The sequence below is a fragment of the Orycteropus afer genome, unplaced genomic scaffold, assembly GCF_000298275.1.
Source record: "Orycteropus afer afer isolate SDZICR_OR568_19922 unplaced genomic scaffold, OryAfe1.0 scaffold00305, whole genome shotgun sequence".
In the NCBI taxonomy this organism is placed as follows: domain Eukaryota; kingdom Metazoa; phylum Chordata; class Mammalia; order Tubulidentata; family Orycteropodidae; genus Orycteropus; species Orycteropus afer.
The window spans coordinates 1,963,072-1,990,476 of record NW_006921892.1 but is presented as its reverse complement, the minus strand read 5'-3'; positions in this window follow the sequence as shown (position 1 = coordinate 1,990,476).

Genomic DNA, 27,405 nt, shown 5'->3' with positions numbered 1-27,405 from the left:
CCAAACTGAAAACAATTCAAATGGCCACCAATTGGAATATCTTTACAAGGGGATACTACTTAGCAATAAAAAAGAAATCCCCCCCCCCAAAAAAAAAACAGTGCTGATATATGAATTATCTATGAACCTTAAAATCATCCTAAGCGAAAGAGGACAGGTATTTAAGATAATATATGGAATAGTATGTGAAATTTCTTGAAAAGACAGTCTATAGAGACAAAAAATATATCATTGGTTTCCTGTTACTGGGAGTAGGAATTAACTACAAACGAGCATGAAGAAACATTTTGAAGTGTTGATTGTAAATCTGTATAAATTTACTAAAACTCATTGATATACTTCCAATGAGTAAATTTTATGGTATATATATTATTCTTCAGTAATCTAAACAGAGAGAAATAGAAAAGAGAAGGAATTTATATAGGTTTTGATATTAGGGAAAGACTCTAAGGAAATAATATTTACACTTAGAACTAAAAGATAATGAGAATTACATTAAAAAAGAGAGAGAGAGAGACAGAGAGAGGTAGGGAGGGAGAGAGAGAATACAGAAAATAAGAATGCTAAGAAGGAAATCAGAGACAAAAAAGAGAACAGACCTTTCAAAGGATCAAGACAAGGACACTGTTCTGAGTTCGGTGATAGAATGATTCATGAGGAAATAAACAAGCTAAGCAAAGATAGATCAGGAAGCACTAAGTGATCACTTGTTAATTAATGAATAAATGAATAATAAAAGGATATTGGAAATGTCAATAATGAGAACTCACAGCTTCTCAAAATCATTACATTTTGAACTATTTCCTTGTTAGAAATATTTGCTCTTTCTTTCAATGATTCCAAATTTGCTTTGTTAAGGATTATATTCATTGGTCCTGTTTCCATAAATCTATGGATGTACAGATAACTAAAGTCTGTAGGTGGTGCAAATGGTTAGGTTAGCTTGACTGTTAACCTAAAGATTGACGGTTTGAACCCACCCAGTTGTACTATGGAATAAAAAGCCTGGCCATCCATTTCCTTTAAGAGTACAGCCATGAAAATTCTATGGAGCAGTTATATTCTGTAACACATGGGGTCACTATGAGTTGGAATGGACTTGATAACAACTAACAGCAACAGATATGAACAATAACAGATATTTAGCCCTTCAAATGTTTATATAAAACTCATATATCATTTTGTAAATCTTCACCCAAATCACAATAAAAAAAACTTATATATCATTTTATAGTCCATAATTACCTCAAATGTTTCTTACCTAATTTGCTTTACAGACCCTTTGCCATTGAGATCAATGGTAACTTTGATTTAGCTTCTCTTCCTCTTCAAATGTTATCTTCAGAGCCAAATGTGCTTTTGCATATAGAGTGGAGCTGATACAGTCTCCTCTCTCTAGTGCTTGCCCAAGTACTAGTGTCCCCAGAGTATGAGTGACTTTTTGCTGACTACTTTGTAACATTGACCCAAATGATGTTTAGCATCAAATAAAACCCTTTTAATTTTAGCTTTTAATGTATGTTACTGCATCTCCATTACTTTTCCTTCTTCAAGTTATTGCTATATAAATCAATACTAAAATCTTATATTTATTCCCCTTATTTTTATATGAATATTTGTTTGATGTGTACAGTCAGAATTGTTTTGTATTCACATTCATTCATGAAATATTTGTTCATCTTCTGTTCTAGGTAGATGCAGGAAATATAGATGAATTCGCTGCTCTCAACAAATTCATGTTCTAGTGTCTACATGTCACTCTAAAATATGATCACATAGTTTTTCTACCTTCATCTAGACATTTCTGTTTATTTACTTATTTTTGTGTGTAATCTTAATATGTCATTATAGGGGAAGTATTTTTTTATATATTTTACTTCTTATATAAGGAGCTCTTATATACTCTTACATAAGCAGTGTAGTGCCTAAGGCCCTTGACTGCTAACCAGAAGGCTGGCAGTTCAAACCCACCAGCCACTCCTCGGAAGGAAGGTTGCGCAATCTACTTTAGTAGTGATACTGCCTCAGAAACCCAAGGAGAGGTCTCTATGCGTTGGGTCTGACTCCATGGCATGTAATAACAATAACAACAACAACTTTTTATATTTTTAATTTTTATTGTGATTTGGGTGAAAGTTTACAAAGCAAATTCATTTTCCACACAGCAACTCATACACATTTTATTTCATGACATTGACCACAATTCCCCACAACGTAACAGCTCTCTTCCTACTTTTTCCCTGGAGTTACCTCTTCCCTGTGTCCTTCCCTCCATGCACTCCCACCTCCTGAGATGTCCACCTGTGCAAACACTGCCCTTCTGTTCTCCCACAAATGATTTCCCCAAGGAGTGTATCTGTTGTTGTTGTTGTTATGCCCATCGAGTCAGACCCGACTCATAACGACCCCTCCTTGGGTCTCCGAGGCAGTATCATTCTGGAAGTAGATTGCCCCATCTTCCTTCTGAGGAGTGGCTGGTGGGTATGAACCGCCAGACTTCTGGATTAGCAGTCAAGCGCCTTAGGCACTACGCTACTAGAGTTCCTAGGAGTGTATGTACCTGATACAAATATTCACCTCATATAGGCCTGTCTATTGTTTGGCTGGAAGCAACAGGAGTGAATTCAGTTCTAGACCTGAAGGGTAAGTAGGGGTGATAGTCTCAGGGTTCTCACCAGCCTCTATCAGACCAGCAAACCTGGTCTTTTTTTTAAAAAAAATACATTTTTTATTTTAAGTTTTGTTCCACGTTGTTCTCCAACTTTCTCCATGATCTCCCGTACCTATCTCATTCTGAATGGTTGGCAGTGAAGACCAGGCACCATTTAGTTCTTCTGGTCTCGTGGTCATATAGGCTGAGGATCACATGGTCTACCAGTCCCTTGGACTAATTGTTTCCTTGTGTCTTTGGTTTTCGTCATTCTTTTCTCTGGATGAGGAGAGACCAAGGGTTGCATCTAGATGGCCACGAGGAAACTTTTAAGACTCCAGTTGCTACTCCCAAAGTAAGATGTAGAACAATGTTTTTGTGTAGTATATTATGCCAATTGAATTTGATGTCCTCTGCGACCATACTCCCAAGCCCTCAGATGCAACTATTCACTCCCTCCAGATAGCTAGTTGTGGCCAGGAAGCCACCACAAACTTGCTCCTTGTCAGATGTACTGTACACCTGGGCATTCTTACAGCTCATACAAATACATATGTAGAAACATTGTCTGCTAACCCTATATCTGGTCGTGGACACACTACCCCCTGCTAGACATACCTGATTGTTCAGCCTGTCCACCCATCTATCCATCACTGACAACACAGTACTGTGCATGCAAAAGGGTTCATCTTTGTTGTCTGTACCACTTGTGTACCTCTCTCTGTCTTCCTCTTCCTCAGAGCCACCTTGTTGATCACTCACTTTTGGTACATTGACCTCCCCTTCACCCAAATCAGTACTTGTCTCTGCCTACCCAGCAGTGCTCCTTCCCTTCCCCTCTGTCCCTGGTAACCAACAAGGAAAGTTTCCTTCCATGTATAAACTTTTCCTTGACTTTTTATAATAGTGAACTAATACAATAGTCATCCTTATGTGATTAACTTATCTTACTCAGCATTTCTTAAAAGTAAATATTTCATGTATAAGTGTAGAACACAGTGGGACATTTCTGGAAATTTTTCACAAATGATTTAAATTGATTAATAAGGACTGTATCATTTAACCAGCACAGATTATCTTGAACTTTCAAACTGAGGCTGAATTTCATTATGCTTTCCATCTTTCCCTGTGTCTGCACTTCAGTAGTACTAAGAAGGAAATTAATTTATAGCTTATCCTTATTTTAGCCAAAGCAGAATACTCTATGCCAGCCCATCTTCTTAAATATTCAATCCCTTACAATTCTTGTATCTTTCCAAAATTCTTCTATAGGATAGGTATGGATAAGATATATATGTGTTGTTGTTGTTGTTATGTGCCATCGAGTCAGACCCGACTCATAGCGACCCCTCCTTGGGTTTCTGAGGCAGTATCACTACGGAAGTAGATTGTCCCATCTTCCTTCCGAGGAGTGGCTGGTGGGTTTGAACCGCCAGCTTTCTGGATTAGCAGTCAAGTGCCTTAGGCACTATGCTACCAGAGCTCCTAGATATATATGTATATGTGCATGTATCTCTTGTTATTAGTTATATAACGAATTTTCATATGTATATGAAAATTTCAGGAAAAAGATAATCCTCTGACACTTTCTGTTATGCTGAAAAACTTTCTAGTTTATGATGTTATAATGGATTTAACTCTAAGTTAATGATGTAGTGTGACCATAGGCTTCTGTACAATTCCATGCTTTATGACAATTCTTATGCAAGGTCAAAAAGTTTTATTAGATAGATTTTGTATTTCTCAAGGAATTAAAATAATCACACTATAAGAAAACAAAATTTATATCCTTCCCATTATCTAATAAACAAAATGGGCTTTTGACCAACCCACAATAATTTAGAAACATTCAAGAAAAATCATTTTGATTTGCAATTCACATAAATCCTTAGGTTGCCAAAATATTAATTTTATAATACAACTAGAAGGCCTAAATCTTAAAAAAAGAAAAAATAAAAAGGAAATGAATTCAATGTATCAATATCAGATGGGCAATCCTACTTGGTACTTCTTCCTGTTTTAAAGACTCACATCACATTCCTTGGGATTAGCGTCCCTTTTGTGATAATGTTATCTTCACTGGCTTTTAGTAATAATAGTTATAGTAGTAGTAGTATGGATAATGTTGTTGTTGTGTCCTCAAGTCGGGCCTGACTCATAGCGACCCCTCCTTGGGTTTCCAAGGCAGTATCATTATGAAAGTAGATTGCCCAACCTTCCTTCCAAGGAGTGGCTGGTGGGTTTCAACCACCAGCCTTCTGGTTAGCTGTCAAGTGCCTTAGGCACTATGCTACCAGAGAGTATGGATAATAGTAACGACTAAAACTTGCTGGTCAATTATTAATTTTCATACTCAATACCAACTGCTTAAATGGACTATTTCATTTAATCTTCACAATATCAAATGAAGGGGGTTCTATATTATGCTCATTTTATATATGAGGAAACAGAGTCATAGAGAATTAAATAACTTACTTAAAATCACACATTATTGTCCTGGACAAAGTGCAGCTGGATACTTCTGGGAAGCGAGAATGGCCATATTTTGTCTCACCTACTTTGGTCATATTGTCAAAAGGACCATTCCCTGGAGAAGGGTATCATACTTGGTAAAGAAGAGTGAAAATGGGGAAGAAACTCAACGAGATGGATTGACACAGTAGTTGCAGTGATGGGCTCAAACCTGGCAAGGACTGTGAGGATGGCACAGGACCAGCACTGTTTTGTTCTGTTGTACACAGAGTCATTATGAGCGGGAGCTGACTTGACAGCAGTAAGTGCTGCAGTTGCTCCCAGGTGTCCTTAGCTGTCATATTACGCTGCCATTCATGAAAATCTTAACCATTACATCCCCTGTCTAATGTGATACTTCAAAGCCTGTCTGTTATCTCAGGAAGACAAAATTGTTAGTAAAGAACACATGGATTTTAAAAGACGCTCTGCACTTAGAGAATGAGAATTCTAGATAGCCTACAGTCAGTACTGTACCTTGCCTTTGTGAATGTTTTAATTTGTATGGTATCATATTCCCATTTTTGCACTAGGCCAGATGAACAATAGTCTAAGTCAGATGTTATCTATGCTACCCTTCCACAGCCAAGCAAAATTAGCTTGAGTGCTCCCGTCCTTCTTCTAAGTTTCATGGTTTCTGCAAGATTTTTGTGAACTTCCAGTAGGCTTACATTCTAAGGACCACAATGAACTTTAAAAATGTGTATCTATGCTCCTCTTAGGGCTCTGGTGGTGTAATGCCTAAGGCCTTTGACTGCTAACCAGAAGGCTGGTGGTTCAAACCCACCAGCCACTCCTTGGAAGGAAGAATGGGCAATCTACTTCTGCAGAGATACCATATCAGAAACCTCTACTCTATGAGAAATTCAGCCTCCCTTCCTTTTTTTTTTTTTTAATTTCCCACATAAATAGCATTCATCTAGAGCATTTCAAGTTGAAGAGATTAAATGAAATATGTGAAAATTGGAAGCAATATTTATATGCCAGAGAGAAAACAACTTCAACTGGAATCATAGATGTAACTAGGCATAATCATCTACGACACTAATGAAGCTGAGGCTTCAGGGCCCTAAACTTGTGCAAGTCTTATTTCCAATATTTGTAACTACTTTTAAACTCAAAATTCTGAATTTTTTTTTTCTCCCTTAATGAAGATCACAAAAGTTATCTAAGTTCCCCATAAAACTGTAATCTGCTCCTGATTGTCATTATTGTTTAAGTTCCTTTCATTATCCCTTAGCCATTGAATTCTCTGTAATTACTCATATTTTTCCAGTCCCCTCCATGTCTAAATTATCTCTTTCCCTCCTATTTTCTTTCTTTTTATCGCAGAATGCAAGAAACCCATCTGGATGAATTTACCTCTCTCCTCCAATGTTTTGATGTCCATAAATATTCAAGTATTCTCTGCCCCAAATAGGCTATTTTTTTTTTTTTGTCAAGGGTTGATCCCATATGAAAAGTAATTTTCATGGCAACTTTTAATAGTTTCCACCACATCATTACAAAGATTTTATGTCCTTTGCCTTTCACCATTGATCCTAGACTTTCCAACATAATTTCATGAAAATACCTGTCCTTGATCTAAATCAGTCTGTTTAATATGAAAAGGTTATGAAAGTCTATTGCTGTATTCTTATTTTAAGCCAGTGTTTCATTCTGTTGAACATAGGGTTGGTTTGAGGCAGAGTTGACTCGATGACTCCTAAGAAAAGCAATAACAGTAATAACAACAACAGCAACAACAACAAATTTAAGCTATATTTGTATCCTTTTTTGTAAAACCTTCAACTTTGACTCAATTCTCTCTTTTTTTTTACTATTCAAAATTCATTTAGGTACTCATTATATTAGAGTTTAGGATTAAAAGTACTATTTCTATTTTCTACTGAATTCTATTTACATGTTAATTACTTCATATAGTCTAAGCTCCCAAGCCCTTTTTCATGTTTATTCATGTTATAGGTATAGCCTAGAATGACTTCTCTTAATCTTTTTTGTTATTTTTTTGTTATGCAGACTACTTTCAGAATTTGATGAAAGCTGTGGGCCATCTTAAATATTCATAAATTTAGCATTATTTTTCTACATCAAGGCATTTACTTACCCTCTGGAGCCCACTGTGAACCACCAAGTCCATGGATATCACCAGCCACTACTCGGAAGGAAGGTTGGGCAATCTACTTCCATAGTGATACCGCCTTGGAAACCCAAGGAGGGGTCGCTATGAGTCAGGTCTGACTCGAAAGCACGTAACAACAAAAACAACAAGATGGTACAATTTTTGGGCTCTGGATGGTGTAGTGTCTAAGGCATTTGACTGCTAACCAGAAGGCTGGAGGTTCAAACCTGCCAGCCACCCCTCAGAAGAAATATTGGGCAATCTACTTCTGTAGAAATACTATCTCAGAAATCCAAAGAGAGGTCCCTATGAATTGCAATTGACTCGATGGCAGTGAGTTTTGTTTTTTGTTTGGTAGTATAGTGGGTAAGATTTTTGGCTGCTAACCAGAAAGCTGGTGTTTCAAACACACCTTGGAAACCTATGGGGGTACCTATGAGTTGGAATCAACTCCATGGCAGTGGGTTTGGTTTTTTGGTGGTACAATTAGCATAACCTGACATATGCATCAATATGTGCTAAGTCACCTAGACAAATTTATTTTCATTCTCTTTAGTTTCAGTTTTCTTGTATTCTTTGAGATCTTTTACAGGAAATGTTCTGAATGACTGCAAAGTGTTGGACTACTATACTCTTGAATCATTATTACCATTTTGCAAAAAGGACACTAAGTAATAGACTTGGTTGAAGTCTATTCTAGAGGTTTTTTAATTTTATTTTTTTATTATAGAACAAAGTGACTCTTCTCTTTTAAAACACATTAAGGGTTGAAAAAGTCATTAGGATGTGAATGTGGATATTGCAAGAATTGATGTACTACAATTGGAGCTGTTATATTAATGAAAGTGAGATTATCATAGAATTGAATCATGGAGCCATAAACTGGTAACACACAGTGGGATCCATTAGTATGTCAGTGGAAATGATGTGATGTTATCAAAGAAAATGGGATTTGTCTTAATGGAGATCAAGAGTGAGCAGAACTTATAGCTGAGTTTTAGAAAACTCTAAAAGCTAAAACTGCCCTTACATCTATCTTAAAAGTTTTAAAAATAGGTTCTGTTGTTGAGGATTATTATACTGAATATAATGATATTATTTATTATACTATCTAATAAAAGGAGAAATTAGTCACTATAAGCTTATTAAATTCTACTTACCTTTCAATATGTGCAGAATGTCTAATGATGTATGGACATGTCTTCTCTGCCTGCATCTATTTTGGCTGCCTAAGAAAGTGATATAAATCCCTTTCTCTGAAAGCCATTCTTGTTTAGAAAAGTGACTTTTGGAATAAAATCAAGATATTAAAAAAATTAACTCTTTACTTCTCTCATGATTATAATTAGAGTGAAATTGTAACTTGGCTACTGCAAAGAATTTCTTAGGTTGAATATATTTTAGATGATTATTCTTGAAGTTGGAAACCTGCCTGACTAGGTTCAGTGTGAGTGTTGTGATAGAAATGAAAAATTATCAACCATGATGAGAGAAACTTGAAAAGATATTTCAACTCATTTGTGATCTAAAGATCTCTGAGAAGACTCACCCAATTAAAGATTATTTTGCGTTTATGATTTTACCTTATTGCCATCTTAGAATTGATCAGAACTTGAGCTGAAGTATATCTCAAATCTCAATCTAGAAATGAGATCTTCATAGGATTTCATATTTTTCTCTTTGTATTCTGAAAAATAGTGAAAAACTATTCAAATAGGGTATGAGAAGTGCTAAATAGTTGGGAATACAGAAGGTGATAAAAACAAAATAAGACAAAACACATTGCCCTGCTGTTGATTCTGATTCATAGCAACCTCATGTGTTACAATGTAGAACTAAGCTCCACGGGGATTTCTTGGCTATAATCATTACAGAAATAGATCCTTGGGTCTTTCTTTTGTGACGATGGTGGGCAGGTTTGAATTGCCAACCTTTAGGTTAGTAGCTGAGTGCAAATCATCTGCACCAGCACATAATAACTCAGGAAGGTCGTTTAGTCTGGAGATGCTGGAACTGTACTAGTTTGTCTCCCACTGTATCCTGATACATATCAGCAGCTTAGTATATTGCAGATGTTTAACAAATATTGTTAGAAAAAAATGAGTGAAGACATAATGCCTGCCTTCAAGTAGTTAACAGTCTAGCTGGGAAGACAGATACATAAAGAAGTCTTAATTATATGATCATCATGATAGTAACACTACTAATAAAGTACTATTTAGTGGGTATTTTCTTTGTGGTTGAAACTATGATAGATGTTTTACATCTATTATTATTTCCATTCTTTCAAATAACCCTGAAAGATAACAATTATAAACTAGTAGCTAGTATTTATATGTTGTTAGCTGCTATTGAGTCAGCTTTCACTCATAGCCATCCTATGTACACTGCATGGCCCTGCTCCATGCTTACAATCCTTGCTCTACATGAGTCCAACATTGTAGCCACTATGGAAGTCCATCTCGTTGAGGGTTTTCCCTTTTTCACTGACCCTCTACTATACCAAGCCTCATATCCTTCTCCAGGGACCAGTCCTTTCTGACAATATGACCAAAGTACATGAGATGAAGTCTGGCCATTCTCACATCTAAGGAGCATTCCAGCTGTACTTCTTCCAAGACAGATTTGTTTGTTCTTCTAGCAGTCCAAAGTACATTCAATATTCTTTGCTAAAACCACAATTAAAATGAATCCTTTTTCTGCAGTCTTTCTTATTCACTGTCCAAGTTCCACAAACAGATGAAGTGATTGAAAAACACCATGACTTAGGTCAGGCACACTTTCTTAGTCTTCAAAGTGATATCTTTGCTCTTCAACACTTCAAAGAAATCTGTTACAGCAGATTTGCCCAGTGCAACATGATATCTTATTTCTTGACCACTGTTTCCATGGACCTCATTTGTGGATACAAGTAAAATGAAATCCCTGACTATTTCACTCTTTCTTCATTTATTTTGATATTGCTTATTGGTCCAGTTGTGAGGATTTTTGTTTTCTTTATGTTGAGGTATAATCCAAACTGAAGATTGTAGTCTTTGATCTTCATTAGTAAGTGCTTCAAGTCATCTTCACTTTCAGCAAGCAAAGTTGTTTCAACTGCATACCACAGGTTGTCAATCCTAACTCCACATTCTTCTTAATATAGTCCAAATTCCTGGAAGATTTTCTCAGCATACAGATTGAATAAGTATGGTGAAAGGATACAGCTCTGATGTACCCCTTTCCTAATTTTAAACCATGCAGTATTCCCATGTTCTGTTCAAACAATTGCCTCTTGGCTGTACAGTTTCCTGACAAGCAACATTAAATGTTCTGGGATTTTCATTCTTTGTAATGTTATCCACAATTTGTTATCATGTCCACAGTTGAATCTCTCTGCACAGTCATTAAATACAGGTAAACATCTTTCTTGGTAAACATCAAGCTTGGTAAATTGGAGGGTCAATGAAAAACAGGAAGGCCCTCAACAAGGTGGATTGACACAGTGACTACAACAATGAGCTCAGGAATAGCAGGGATTTTGTGGATGGCACAGGACCGGGCAGTGTTTCATTTTGTTGTATATAAGGTTTCTATGATTTGGGATGATGTGACAGCACCTAACATCATCAACAACAAACATATTTCTGGCATTCTCTGCTTTCAGGCAAGACCTATCTGACATCAGCAATGATATCCTTTGTTCTATGCCCTCTTCTGAAACAGACTGGAATTTCTGGCAGTTCCCTGTCAATATAATGCTGCAACCATTTTTGAATTTTTTTCAGCAAAATTTTACTTGTGTGTGATATTAATGATATGGTTCAATAATTTCCACATTCTGTTGGGTCACCTTTCTTTGGAATCGGTAGAATTATGGATCTCTTCCAGTTAGTTGACCAAGCAGCTGTCTTCCAAATTTCTTGGCATAAATAACTCCAGTGCTGCATCTGTTTATTGAAATGTCTTACTGGGTATGCCATCAATTCTTGGAGCCTGTTTTTTCACTAATTCCTTCAGAGCATCTTGAACTTCTTTCTTCAGAACCTTTACCTCTTGTCCTTATGCTACCTCCTGAAATTATTGAATGCCGACTGATTCTTTTTGGGATAGTCACTCTTTGTATTCTTTCCATCTTCTTTTGATGATTCCTGCATCATTCAATATTTTGCACACAGAATCCTTCAGTATTGCAACTCGAGGCTTGACATTTTTCCTCACTTCTCTCAGCTTGAGAAATGCTGAGCATATTCTTCCCCTTTGACTTTCCAACTCCAGGTCTTTGCACATTCTGTTTGTTATAATGCTTTACTTTGTCCTCTTGAGCCACTCCTTCAAATCTGTTCAGTTCTTTTATTCTGGCATTTCTTTCATTCACCTTAGCTACTCTTAATTCAAGAACAAGTTTCAGAGTCTCTTCTGACATCCATTTTGGTCTTTTCTTCCTTTCCTTTCTTTAAAAAAATTTTTTTTCTTTCTCTTTCTATCTTTTTTTTTTTTTTTTTAAATTGTGTTTTAGGTGCAAGTTTACAGAGCAGAGTTTGTTTTACATTCAACATAATTTAATTATTTTGCAATGACTTCCTTAGTAAGGCTTAGGAAGAAATAGTAGACATAGTGGAAAAACCTGAGTTTGGATCCCAGGTCAGCTACTTGATAATAGTGTTATATATCTAAACCTCAAGTACTTCATCATAAAAGTGATATTACCTATTGTTAGAGAAAATCATTAAAACATATCAGTTAAGAACTTCAATTCTAGAGCTGAAACTGACTTTTGATAAATTAGTTAAATGTCTTGTGCCTCTTTTACTTTACCTTTTACATGAGAATAATAATACTACCTACCTCATAGAGTAGCTGTTAAGTTTAAATTAGTTAACTTTTACAAGGCACTTAGAATAATACCAAGCATATGGTAAGCACTATCTGTCAGTTTGTTTTACTGTGGTGCCTGCATATTTCTGGGATGCTGAAAGCTATGCCATTGACATTTCAAATACTAACAGGATCATCCATGAAGAACAGGTTTCAACAGAGCTTCCAGACTAAGACAGACTAGGAAGAGGGACAGGGCCATCGACTTCTGAAAAAAATGCCCACTGAAACTTGATGAATAGCCCTGAAACACTGTCTATTATAGTTCTGGAAGATGAGCCCCTCTGTATCTGGAAGGCATTCAAAATACAACTAGAAAGAGCTGCCTTCTCAAAGTAGAGTCAACATTAATGACATGATTGGTAAAGCTTTCAGGACATTTGCTGATGTGGCATGACTCAAAATGAGAAACAGCAGCTGCAAATATTCATTAATAATCAAAATGCAGAAAGTAGAAAGTATGAATCTAGGAAAATTGGAAATTGTCAAAAATGAAATGGAATGCATCAAGCTCTATATCCTAACCATTAGTGAGCTGAAATAGACTGTTATTGACCACTTTGAATCAGAAAATCATATGGTCTACTATTCCAGGAATAAAAAATTAGAGACGAATGGCGTTGCATTCACTGTCAGAAAGAACATTTCAAGATCTATCCTGAAGTACAATGTTGTCAGTGATAACGGTAATATCCAAGTGCCCACAAGGGAGACTACTTAACACTAATATTATTCAAATTAATGCATCAACCCAAGCCAAAGATGAAGAAACTGAAGATTTTTACCAACTTCTGCAGTCTGTAATTGATCAACATGCAATCAAAATGTATTGATTATTACTAATGATTGGAATGCAAAAGTTGGAAACTAGAATCATCATCTGTAATGGCAAAATATGGTCTTCTCCATAGAAATGACATTGGAAACCACATGATAGAATTTTGCAAGACCAATGACCAATGACAAATGACTCATTATAAACACCTTTTTTCAACAACAGAGACCTCACCAGATGGATTACACAGGAATCAAATTGACTATGTCTGTGGAATGAGGCAATGGAGAAGCTCAATATCTTCAGTCAGAACAAGGCCAGGAGCTGACTGTAGGGCAGACTATCGATTGTCAATATGCAAATTCAAGTTGAAGCTGAAGAAAAGAGCCAATGTGTGACCTAGAGTATATTCCACCTAAATTTAGAAGCCATCTGAAGAATAGATTTGACACACTGAACATCAATGACCAAAGACCAGATGAGTTGTGGGATGAGATCAAGAACATCATATATAAGGAAAACAAAAGGTCATTAAAAAGACAGGGTGCAAATTATGTCTTCATTACTATGGGAATATGTAAGGGAGCAATAAATTTTAATACTGTGAGTTGAGAGACAGAATAGAGAAGAACCTAACACATCTCTAAGAAATATCTTACAGAGCCTATAGCATGCATTTTAAAATAAAATGGAAAAGTAACATATTTTCCTTTTCTTACTTTTTTATTTGTGGGAGAGAGAGGGCAATTTAGTAAGAAGGGAGGAAGGTGTGAGACTCCTTTTCAGGCAATGGGAACATAGAGATATGACAGTTAATCATTTCTCACAAATGGAAGTAGTACTTACTCATTTAATTTCAATGATCACATAATTTGTAAAATAGATTTGGATTTCAGTTTTACCCTGGATCTACTACGTCTTTGATCTTCATGTGATATGACTCATTAATTCTATGAAGAGGAGGTTTTTTTTTTTTGTACTGATGTGGGTGCAAATTTACAAAGTAGATTCATTGTATTCTCAACAGTTTATGCACATTTAGTTTCAAGGCCCAGATTATAATCTCCAACCATAAAAATTCTCATCCCATCTCTTCCCTGTGATTATTCCTTCGCTGTGCCCTTCTCATCTGTGGATTCCTCTCTGTCCAGATTTCCCACTATGCAAATGCTACCTTTCTGATGTCTCATGGATGATTGATCTAAAGGGTGCATCTCCCTGCGTAGGTGTTCTGCTTGTAGGTCTTTCTACTGTTTGGCTGGAACTAATCCACGGAAGTGAGTGCAGTTCCAGGCCTGAACGATAACCCTAAGAGTGAGTTTTTTTAGTGTTTGATTAAACCTTACTCTTTCTCTTGTATATGCTGCTATATACCATGATCTTGGCTTCATTACAGTTGTAGGGGAAAGGTCATGAATCCTCTGTCATGCCAGAAAAGGTATGAATGTAGCATCAGTGAGACTCACAGAGTAAGTAGGAATTATAATAATTCTAAAATTCTTTTAAAAAATAATCTTTTGCTCTGTGTAAGACTCAGGCTCCTGTAAATTGGTAAGAGCTGCTGAAATTCCTCTCAGTTTCTCTCCCTTGTTCTCCACAACAGCTTTTATATTAGATTCATGCAAAGAAAGAAAACAAACACGTGATCTCAGCTGCTCTGAATAAGTTACTTTTGGTTTCTCTGTTTTCAAAACATGGCAAAAGTGATTTAAGCAAATTATTACTCACATCCATGTGAGGTTATGACAAATTATAGATGAAAGTGAGAAACCCCTCCAGGAGAGGTTTATAACAAAATTGTCAACACTCTCTTTAAGAGGTCCAGCTGGAGGCTGCTAAGATCTTGAAGATTGCTAGCCTCAGATTGTCTTTTTCCTTCTTTATTGAAGCACTAACACCAACCACAGGTGGTAAGTGGTAGCCAATTAAGCTCCCACTTTCAGAATTAATGGTGTTATGCAATCTGACAGTCTCATAGACTTGGCCTGTGTGTGCTGTTAGACTTCTGCTACTTTCCATTTTTCACTTGGGAATACATTAAATTCAACAGTGGAGTCTGACCAGCTAGCCCATCAGTCTCTTCCCCTCTTCCACAATGAGCTGCCAGGTCTGGAATCACCAGCATCACCCTGTTCAAGCAGCTTCTTCTTCTTCTGCGAACCAACTGACACCAGCAGTGCCTGCTTTCTGCTCTTGTCTCTGATGTCTAAGCATGGACACAGGTGCTCGTGTGCAATCTGCCAAAAGGGACACAAAGCTATTTTAGCTTCATGTGTTTCTTGGTTAAGATTCCCAAAGCAGAAAATGTAAACAAAACACTTAATTAGTATTTTCCCCCAACTACCTGAAGCTATTTCCATTGAGAGATTTACACATAACTCATCATTTATAGGGAGCTCTGGTGGTGTAGTGCCTAAGGCACTTGACTGCTAACCAGAAGGTTGGTGGTTCAAACATACCAGCCACCCCTGGGAAGGAAGATTGGGCAATCTACTTCCATAGTGATACTGCCTCAGAAAACCAAGGAGGGGTCACTATGAGTTGGAGATGATTTGACGGCACATAACAACAACATCATTTGTACTATAATTAATCTTTGTATTTCATTTATCTCATATAGTGCTGTCATTCCTGTTTTCTCCTGTTATTGTTGTTGTTAACTGTAAGCGAATACATATATCATTTCAAACATATCTTCATCAGGTGAAGTTTGGATTACTGTAATTACCTTTCTACCTAAAAAAATTTAATTTTTCTTTTTCTGGTTGTAAAAATATAGATGACACACCTTGGCCAATTCAAGATTTTTCATATGAGACTAATTATATCAATAAAGTTATGCAATTGTCACCATAAACGGAAACTTCCTAAACAATGGTTCCCTTTTCTCCCCTCTCTCTTGGCCCTGGCAATCACTATTAAATTCTGATCTTGATATATTTGCCTATTCTAGGTACTTCATATTAATGAGATTTTTTTTTTTTTTTTTTCATTTTGGTCATTCATAAATGATCGATTATTACTTTTTAGAAATACAAATCAGCAGGCCCTTAATGAGATTTTTTTTTTTTTTTTTTTCATTTTGGTCATTCACTTGCTTCACTCAGCCTAATGTTTTCAAGGTTGTAGCATGGATTAGGACTTCATTTCTCTTTATAGCAGAGTAGTGTTCCATTGAATGTATGTACAACATTTTCATTATCTATTCATTTATTGATGAGTATTTGGATTATTTCTACCTTTTAACTCAATAATCTTTTAACCTCTACTGTTCCTACCATACCCCTATTCCCATTCCTACTTTTATTCCATTCTGTATGTGTCATTTTTCTTCTTCTTTAGGAACTTTAAAACATGTGCATATTGTCTAGTAATTCAGGGAGTATGTAGCCGGTTTCAGGTCATAAAATTCCTATACTTGACTTCCAAGCCCTCCTTCTTCAATCTTTCTTCCTTTCTGTATCTATGATTTTATGTCTCACATTTAAAAGAAAATACTTCTACCACTTCCAGATCCAATTCTATCTTTATGAATAATATGCGATCACTTCTAACACACTATTCTTACTAATTTTGGAAAATTATTTCATATTCCTTGATAATTTAAAAGAAGAAACATCCATCTATGATTTGAAAAACTTGTACACACTTTGCATTCTAATCTATGATATGTTTAACTGGGTTCACCAAAAAATAGCATTTCAAGTTATTTACCATTGAATAAAATTGAAGTTCTAGAAAGATGCATCAACTTTATTTTGTGGACTTTTGAGGACCTCAAATATACTATCCAGTACTTAATAGAATACATAGTCCTTGGCTTAAGAGGCTGGTTAGTACATATGTTGTTCATTTCTCCTGTGTTATTTTTTTCTGCCTTTCTGCTTATTCAAATCCAAGCCAATTAATGTCCAATTTCCTCTTCAAAGCCTTCCTTGTGCCCTTCAGGTTTATATGTCCTCCTCCTATTATTATTATTATTTTGGGTCTTAAAACTGACAGCACAAATTTATTGATGTTTTGATTTGGAAAAGGACAGTACTTAATTAGTCTCAGTTTTTCAAAATTCCATCTGTTTTAATAATGGTATTCCAATTAGACTGGAAATTCCTTAAAGGCAGAAGCTTTATCTTACACTGAATGAATATCCCTCAAAACAGTTAATGCTCATTAGATTGTGAAATATGTGCTCAATGAATCTTTATTGATTAAATGAGTGGTTGGTTGTGGAGGATCTCCTAATTATGGGTAGGATACCTGAAAAGGTGAAAATTGTTGCTATTTTTGCTTGGATAATTGGACTGCTTTTTTTTTTTTTTTTTCATTGTAATAAGTTACCATAGTTATTATGGTCAGATAACTCTTCAGAGTTTTTGTCAGGAGAGATATAAAGTGTGCTTTCATTTACATTTATCTAAGTGATGGTTTTAGTGGCCCTTGAGTCATATCTCACACATGACTACCCCATGTACAGCAGAATGAAATATCCTATGGATTACAACAGAAAATTGTTCGATATAATGCTGGAAGATTAGCACCCATCAATAAGGGACTCAAAATACTCAGTGGCCACAACAATGGACTGAAGTATATAAAACATTTTAAAGATGCTGCAAGACCATGCAATGTTTACTTCATTTATCTAGTTATTTTTATTTAATTCTTTTTAAAAGCTCTTAATGACTATAGTCACTTAATAAGTCATTAAATTGAGTGGCATAGTTTACTGCAAAGATAATCTAATTAATTTTTACTCTGACTCTCCATGATTGTTACATTTTCTGAATCCCTATACGTTTGTGGTCTGTACCATACAATTTAGTATTTGATTATATGCTGTTTCGAGTCTAACAATTTTTTGTACAGGGTCAGTTATCTTCATAAGGGCAGAATCTGTTCTTGAAAACACTTGTGTAACCCAGTGTGCTGGGAACCCTAATACTTGACTAGATGGTATTCAAGTCTGAGCTTAGACATAACTGAGAAATGAAGCTAGAGAGGAAAGTACCAGAAAGTTAATCTCTTTTTTCATATTCAATTTGCTTTTCATAATACCTTACATGCATATATAAATGTTTACTTTTTCAAATGCTTTCAAATTATAATCTTATTTCATTGTTTTTGATATTTTATCCTACTGATTCCTAACTTTTTATGATAACAGTATCTCTAGTTGAATTTATAAGCCACACATGACACTTGTAATTCAGTTTGTTTTATCTTTTGTGTCAGAGCAGTTTTAAATAATCTTTTCATAGAAGACTTTTGCTTTTAAAAATCAAACACAATTTTCCTCAATTTTATAGTTTAGGAGGCTTTCTGTAGGCTTTTGAATACTTTTAACAACTTATAAATTTTCTTTGCACACCCACTGAGTTGCTACCCACAAGGTTAATGCACCACCATTACTGGGAACCACTGAGTTTGTGTAAATAACATAAAGGTATCATCAAAAGGCAAATCTTTATTTGTTTATGTCTATCTATCTATCTATCTATCCATCCATCCATCCATCCACACATCATCTATCAATCATTTATATCTATCATCTATCTCTCATCAGTTTATTATTTTTCTCTTACATCCTATGGTTCCCAAAGGAGCCCAGTTGTACAGTGTTTAAGCACTGGGCAGCTAACTGAAAGGCAAGCAGTTCAAACCCACCAGCTGCTCCATGGGAGAAAGATGTGACAGTCACCTTCATCATAGCATTGGAAATCCTATGGGATAATTTTACTCTGTCCTATATGGTTGATAATTCAAGCCTCAAATTGTAATACTGAAGGATTCTGCAGGCAAAACATTGAATGATGCAGGAGAAGTCAAAAGAAGATGGAAGGAATACACAGAGTCACTGTACCAAAAAAATTGGTCAATGTTCAACCATTTCAGGAGGTAGTATATGATCAAGAGCCAATAGTATTGAAGGAAGAAGTCCAAGCTGCACTGAAGGAATTGGAGAAAAACAAGGCTCCAGGAATTAGTGAAATACCTATTGAGGTGTTTCAACAAATGGATGCAGTGCTGGAAACGCTTATTTGTTTCTGCTAAGAAATTTGGAAGATACTTATCTGGCCAACCAATAGGAAGAGACCTATTTCTGTGCCCATTTAAAAGAAAGGTGATGCAGCAGAATGATGAAATTATCAAACAATATCATTAGTATCACATGCAAGTAAAATTTTGCTACAGATAATTCAAAACTAGTTGCAGCAGTATATTGACAGAGAATTTCCAGAAAGTCAAGTTGGATTCAGAAGAGGACATGGACTAAGGGATAACATTGTTAACATTAAAAGGATCTTGACTGAAAGCAAAGAATATCAGCAAGATATTTACCTGTGTTCTATTGACTATGCAAAGACATTCAACTGTGTGATTGTAACAAATTATGGATAACATTGAGAAGAACGGGAATTACAAAATACTTAATTGTGCTTCTAAGGAATCTGTACATAGACTAAGAGGCTGTCATTTGAACAGAACAAGGGGATACTGCATTGTTTAAAATCATAATTGATGTGAGTCAGGATTGTATCCTTTCACCATATTTAATCATTCTGTATGCTTAGCATTACCCAAGAAGCTGGACTATATGCAGAAGAATGTGGCATCAGGATTGGAGAAAGACCTATTAACAACTTGTGATATGCACATGGCACAATCTTACAAGCTGAAAGTGAATATGACTTGAAGCACTTACTGATAAAGATCAAAGACTGAAATCTTCAGTATGGATTATAACTCAGCATAAAGGAAACAGAAATCCTCACAGCTGGACCAATAAGCAACTTGGAAAAAAGACTGTAGTGGTTAGGGATTTCATTTTACTTGGATCCACAACCAACACTCATGGAAACACAGCAGTCAGAAAATCAGATGACATATTGTGCTGGGCAAATCTGCTGCTAAAAAAATCTTAAAAGTGTTGGAGAGCAAAGAAGTCACTTTGAAGACAATGGTGCATCTAACCCAAGCCATGGTATTTTCAATCACCTCATATACAAGTGGAAGCTGGACAATGAATAAGGAAGACTGAAGAAAGTTGATGCTTTTGAATTGTGATATTGGTGAAGAATATTGAAAATACCATGGACTTCCAGAAAAACGAACAGGTCTGTCCTAAAAATGAAGCTGGAATGCTCTTTGAAAGCGAGAAGGACAGGCCTTGTCTCACCCAATTTGGTCATGTGAGAAGGGGCCATTCCTTGGAGAAGGATATCATGCTTGGTAAAGTAGAGTGTCAGTGGAAAAAGGAGAAGACCTTCAATGAGCTGGATTGACCCAGTGACTGTAACAATGGGCTCAGCATAACAAGAATTGTGAGGATGTTGCTGTACCAGGCAGTGTTTCCCTCTGTTGTAAGTGGGTTGCTATGAGTCAAAGAAAATTGGATGGCACCTAACAACAACAACAACATAGGGTCCCTGATGAACCCTGGTGTCACAAGGGTTAAAGTGTTCAGTTACTAACCAAAAGGTCTGAGCCATTCTACAGGAGAAAGATGTAGCAGTCTGCTTCTGGTAAGATTTGTAGCCTTGAAAATCCTGTGGGGTAGTTCTACCCTCTTCTATAAAGTCACTGAGTCAGGATCAACTGGATGGTAATGGGGTTTTACTGGTCTTGTGATTATCAGGACCAAAAACTAGACTAGATATCTTTTTTCTTCCCAGCACTATTTCAATCTCATTTTTTCTCCTTTCTTATTAAAACAAACAAACAAACGAAACATAGTTCTTTGCAATACTTGCCACTCACTAACTACAACTTCTATCAACCTGATCACTCTCTCTCATTCACTGAAAACTAACTTCCAGCTCATTATTGTCTTCCTTTCCACTTCTCTTACTGGCATTATTCATAATGAGTTCAATATTTACATGGATGACCCATCCAACATCCTGGCCTCCCAAATCATAAATCTTGAAAAAAATCTTCTGTTGATATTGCCATAATCAACATAACTATGTCAAGTCCTATTCTTCTAATTCACTTGCTCTAAAACCAAAAAACAAAATTTACTGTTGTTGAGTTGATTCCAACTCATAGTGACTCCATAGGACAGAATAAAACTATTCCACAGGGCTTCCAAGGAAGATTGAAATGTTTAGCAAAGCAGACTGCCATATCTTTTTCCTGCATGGTGGCTGGTGAGTTCGAACTGCCCACCTTTTAGTGAGCAGCCAAGCACTTAACCAGCGTGCAACCAGGGCTATTTTTCACTTGTTCTAGTACTCCCTGATTCTAAAAATCTTTCAATCTAATCAAAACCTCCATATCCATTTTGACTCTCCATGACCCTTCTATCATTCCTTCCTCTCATGAATCAGAAATTCCACAGCTTAGTTGAGTGGCATCTGTAAATAACTTCCTTGCCTCTTTCTTTATTTTCCTCAACTATCAAAACCCCAAACTTGATTCATAATAAATGATTTTCCTTCTCTGTGGATGCATTGGGGATCTGAATTTTTATAATAATAATCACACAACTCTTTTGACCATTTTTTTCTTTGAATTAATGGGCACAAAATTAAATTACCACTTAACCTTGCCAAGGAATTTTACTGCCTTTTCCAAGGCAGTTTTCCATTGTCAGTAAACTATTACAGGAGCCATTTCTCTCCGTAGACATTTCCTCATATTAATGCAGAAGAGGAACTCACCTCATACTTCACGGGAATAATAGAAGAAATCAAGTGGGAACTCTCTCATTTCTTGTTAACAAATCTGTAAACATATTTAATCATTTGCCTTTCTTTCTGCACAATAGTTGGCATGTCTCTAATTCTATTAGGGGCCAAGTTCACTTGTGCTTTGAGTCTCATTCCCTTTCAGCCTTCTCAAATTCCTCTTGGATGCTGCTATCCCTCTCTGGACCTCATCATTTTTTCTCTCACCCTATCTGATTGTTCTACAAAGCATACAAACATGTTTTCATATTAAGCATTAAATAAAAACTATCCTCTTCCTCTACCCCCAAATAAAACAGATGTTTCACCAGTCTTGAGGGTTATCAACACTAATTCTATTTTTCGTCCTTCCTTCCACTCTTCACCCTTCTGTTTACCTGGTTTCTAAGTACTACCTCTACTCCTGGTCCCTACTTTATGGGCACTTCTTGTCATTGCCTTCAATGACCTTGCCAGCTTTCCTGGATAATTTCATGGGTAAGAATCAGCATAAATCCAATCCTTCAAGTATGGTAATTGATCTTGTTGTTGTTAGGTGAAGTCGAGTCACCTCTGACACATAGCAACCTTATACACAACAGAACAGTCCTGTGCCAGCCTGCTATACCAGATCCCTGCTATACCTGAGCCCACAGTTGCAGTCACTCTGCCAATCCATCTTGTTCAGGGCTTTTCCCATTTTCCTTGACCCTCCACTTTACCAAGCATGATATCCTTCTCCAGAGAACGGTCCCTTCTGAGAACATGACCAAAGTAAGTGAGACGAAGTCTGACCATTCTTGCTTCCAAGGAGCATTCTGGCTGTACTTCTTCCAGGACAGATTTATTAGTTCTTTTAAGCAGTTCACGGTACCTTCAGTATTCTTCACCAACTCCACAACTCAAAAGCATCAATTCTTCTTCAGTCTTCTTTATTCATTGTCTAGCTTTCACATGCATAAGAGGTGATTGAAAATACCATGGGTTGGGTTAGATGCATCTTAGTATTCAAGGAGACATCTTTGCTCTTCAGCACTTGAAAGAGGTCTTTGCAGCAGATTTGCCCAATGCAATACGTCTTCTGATGTGTTGACTGCTGCTTCCATTGGTGTTGATTATAGAGCCAAGTAATATGAAGTCTCTGACAACTTCAATCTTTTCTCCATCCATTGTGATGTTTCTTATTGGTCCAGTTGTGAGAATTCTCATTTTCTTTACATTGAGGTGTAATCTATACTGCAGAATGTAGTCTTCAGTCTTCATCTGTAAGTGCTTCAAGTCATCCTCACTTTCAGCAAACAAAGTTGTGTTGTCTGCATATCTCAGGTTGTTAATGAGCCTTTCTCCAATCCTGATATCACGTTCTTCTTCATATAGTCCAGCATCTCAGATTACTTGCTCAGCATACAGATTGAATAAGTATAGTGAAAGGATACAACCCTTACACACTTTCTTCCTGATTTTAAACCTTGGAGTATCCCCTTGTTCTGTTAAAATGAAAGCTTCCTGTTCTATGTACAGTTTCCTCATGAATAAAATCAAGTGTTCTGGAATTCCCATTCTTCTGAATGCTATCCATAATTTGCTTTGATTCTCATTGTTGAGTGTTTTGCATAGTCAATAAAACACAAATAAACATCTATCTGGTATTCTTTGCTTTGAGCCAAAATCCATCTGACATCATCAATGATATCCCTCATTCCATGTCCTCTTCTGAATCCAACTTGCATTTCTGGAAGTTCTCTGTCAATATACTGCTGCAACCATTTTTGAATTGTCTTCAGTAACATTTTATGTGCATGTGCTATTAATGACATTGTTAGTTAATGTCCACATTCTTGGGATCACCTTTCTTTGGAATGGGTACAAATATGGATCTCTTCTAGTCAATTGGTCAGGGAGCTGTCTTCCAAATCTCAGAGTAGCCAAGTGAGTGCCTCCAGCACAGCATCCATTTGTTGAAACATCTCAATGGGTATTCTGTTAATTCCTGCAGCCTTGTTTTTCACCATTTCCTTCAGTGAAGCTTTGCCTTCTTCCTTCAGTATCATTGGTTCTTGATCATATGTCACCTCCTGAAATGGATGAACATTGACCAATTTTTTTTTTTTTTTGATATAGTAACTCTGTGTACTCCTTTCACCTTCTTCCGATGTTTCCTGCGTCATTCAATATATTGCCCATAGAATCTTTCAATATTGCAACTCTAGGCTTAAATTTTTTCTTCAGTTCTTTCAGCTTGAAAAACACTGAGTATGTTTTTCCCTTTTGGTTTTTTAACTCCAGATCTTTGCCCATTTCATTATAATAATTGACTTTGTCTTCTTGAGCTGGTCTTTGAAATCATCTGTTCAGCTCTTTTATCTTGCCATTTGCTTTAGCTACTCTCTGTTCAAAGACAAGTTTCAGAGCCTCTTCTGACATTCGTTTTGGTCTTTTCTTCCTTTCCTGTGTTTTTAATGACCTTTTGCTAACTTCATGGATGATGCTCTTGATGTCATCCTGCAATTTTGTCTGGTTTTCAGTCATCGGTTTTCAATGTATCAAATCTATTCTTTAGATAGTCTCTAAATTCAGCAAGGATATAATCAAGATCATATTTTGGGTTTCATGGACTTTTAATTCTCTCCAGTTTTAATTTTAACTTGCCTATAAGCAGTTGATGGTCCGTTCCACCATCAGCTCCTGACCTTGTTTTGACTGAAGATTTTGAGCTTCTCCATCACCTCTTGTCACAGTTGTAGTCAATCTGATTCCTGTGTGCTCTGTTTGGTGAAGTCCATGTGTATAGCTGCTGTTTATGTAGCTGAAAAATGGTATTTGCAATGAACAGGTCTTTGGTCTTGCAAAATTCTATCATGTGATCTCCAGAGTAATTTCTATCACCAAGGCCATATTTCCCAACTACCAGTGATTCCTCTTTGTCTCCAACTTTTGCATTCCAGTCACCAGCTAGAGTTAACACATCTTGATTGCATATTCAGTAAATTTCAGACTGCAGAAGTTGGTAAAAATTTTCAATATCCTCATCTTTGGCTTGGTGGCTGGTGCATAAATTTGAATAATAGTAGTATTAATTGGTCTTCCTTGTGGGTGTATGGATATTATCATAGCACTGACATCATTGTTCTTCAGAATAAATCTTCATACATTCTTTGTCATGATGAGTGTCATACCATTCCTCTTCAATTTGTCATTCCTGGCATAGTAGATCATATGGTTGTCTGATTCAAAATGACCAAAATCAGTCCATTTCAGCTCACTGATGCCTAAGATATAAATTTTTATGCATCCAATTTTCCAATTTTCCTTGATTCATACTTAGTACATTCCATGTTCCAATTATTAATGGATATTTGCAGCTGTTTTTTCTCATCTTGAGATGTGCCACATCAGCAAATGCAGGTCCCCAAAGCTTTACTCTATCCTTATCATTAACATTGACTTTACTCTGAAGAGACACCTCTTCCCCAATCAGATTTTGAGTGCCTTTTGACCTGAGGGGTCATCTTCCGGCACTGTATCGGACAATGTTTCAGGGCTATTCATAAAGTTTTCTAGTACTATATCAGACAGTGTTTCACTGCTATTCATAAGGTTTCCACCGGCCAATTCTTTGAGAAATGGATGGCCTCTTCCTTCTTCCAAATCTGTTTTAGTCTGGAAGCTCCTCTGAAACCTGTCTACCACCACAGATAACCCTGCTGGCATTTGAAACACCTCCAGCCTCACAGCAACACAGAAGCCACTACCATATGACTAACTGACAGACAATTTTGTCTCCCTTAGTTGTTCCAAACTTCTCTGCTTTCATTTTCCAGCCTCCCCCAGCTGCTTACCCAGCTTGCCGCAGGCACTCCAAACATTCGCCAGTCCTGTGTGCCCGGCTTTCTTACACAGAAATCTAGTCTTCACTTTCCTACTTCTTAATCATTTCTGAGCCCTGCCACCCGGAGCTAGATTAGATCTCACAGGTTAAAAGGACATAACCTTTTAGAATGCTAAATATATGCCAGCTGGAAGTTTGGGAGTACCTGACTCCATCACTTTCACCTTCTAGCTCTCTTTCTCTTCTCCTTTGAGTTCCCTTAGCCTCTGGAACAACTCACAGAACTCGTCGAGAGTACTACACTTAAGATTATAGATTTATTATTGCTAAAGGATACAAATCAAGATCATCATAAGGAAGAGTCTCACAGGCAAACTCTGGAGGATCCCCAATGTAGAATTACTGTGTGTCAAAGAAGGTGCATCACCCTCCCTTTGCTGACCAGAAAGCTCTCTGAGACTTCATGTTTAGGACTTTTTATTGGCCATTCCTGAGTAATAGGCAACATCATACCTCAAGTATCATGGTTGATATTGGCCTCCTAGGTGAGTGTCTTCTGGCCTGGCCAGCCCCTACTTACCAGCACAAATCCTCAAGTGTGTTCTGGAGGTCCCAGATCAAAGCACCTCAATTACTTCAAGAGTTATTTCTCCAAACATAAGGACAAAGACAACTGTTGTCAAGTAAAGCTAAATTCTATATCCCACAGCTGGTAATAATTCTAATATCTCAGTGGCCTTAAAAAACAAGTATTTCTTTCTCATGTTTCATAGAGTTGGCTGTCAGTAGGCTTCTGAGTGTCTTATGGTCAGCAATACTTTTAGACATTTCTTGGTTCTCATGTGTCTTCTTATTTAGGGGTCAAGGCTGAAAAGCAACTGCTTCTTGGGGAAACTGCTGGCAAAAACCATGAAAGCATTCTCAGAGAATCAATTAGCTATATGGTCTTTACAATAAAGAGTATTTCATATTTTTTATAACTTGTAAGTTACTGATAATCATCATTTACACCAATACAATTTGTAATAAAAATTATATTTGTAATATATTTTTATACTTTTTCTTTCTGGAGAGTTCACCAAATGTGAAACATTGGTCAACCTGCTACAGCTAATGTATATATTATATTTAGTATGCCTGAAAAATAATTTTATTACCTCATCACAGCCCTGCTTATTATCACCATGTTGCTCACCAGGTCTTCTCCAGTCTAGTAAATGACATAATCATGCAATCAGTTGGAAATCATAAAACCTAGGGTTCATGTTTGGTTACTTCCTCTTCTACATAGAAAAAGTCAAATCCTATCATCTCTACTTAATATACAAATTCTTCATATTCTTAAATTCTTAAAATATATATTGTTAATAGTTAAAATATAATATGGAATTCCCATCTACTTTAATGTCCATCATTTTAAACAAAAGCAACCAAATCAAACTCACTATGACTGAGTCAACTCCAACTCAGAGCGACCCTATAGGACAGAGTAGAACTGCCCTATAGGGTTTGCATAGCTGTAATCTTTATGAAAGTGAACTGCTACATCCTTCTCTCGTGGAGTGGCCGTGGCTTCAAACCACTGACATTTTGGTTAGCAGCCAAGCGCTTAATCACTGCCCTACTAGGGCCCCTCATCTTAAACGAAGTCACCGTTATTCATTGAACAGACTATTTGAAAATTCTCTAAACTAGACTTTGTTCTTTCATTCTTTTTTCCTATATTCTCCACTCACCATAGTCATGATATTTTAAAAGTGTAAATAAGGTCATATTTCTTTCCTGCTTGAAACATTTTGTTAGCTTCTCATTGCCTATTGCTGAACAGCTGTCTTACCAGATGCTCTTCAGTCACAAAACTTTTCATTTTAACCATTGTTTTTGTTAGCTGCTGTGGAGTCAGCCCCTGACTCATGGCAACCCTGCACATAACAGAACTGACTCATGTGATCCATAGAGTTTTCATTGGCTGATTTTTTTAGAAATAGATCA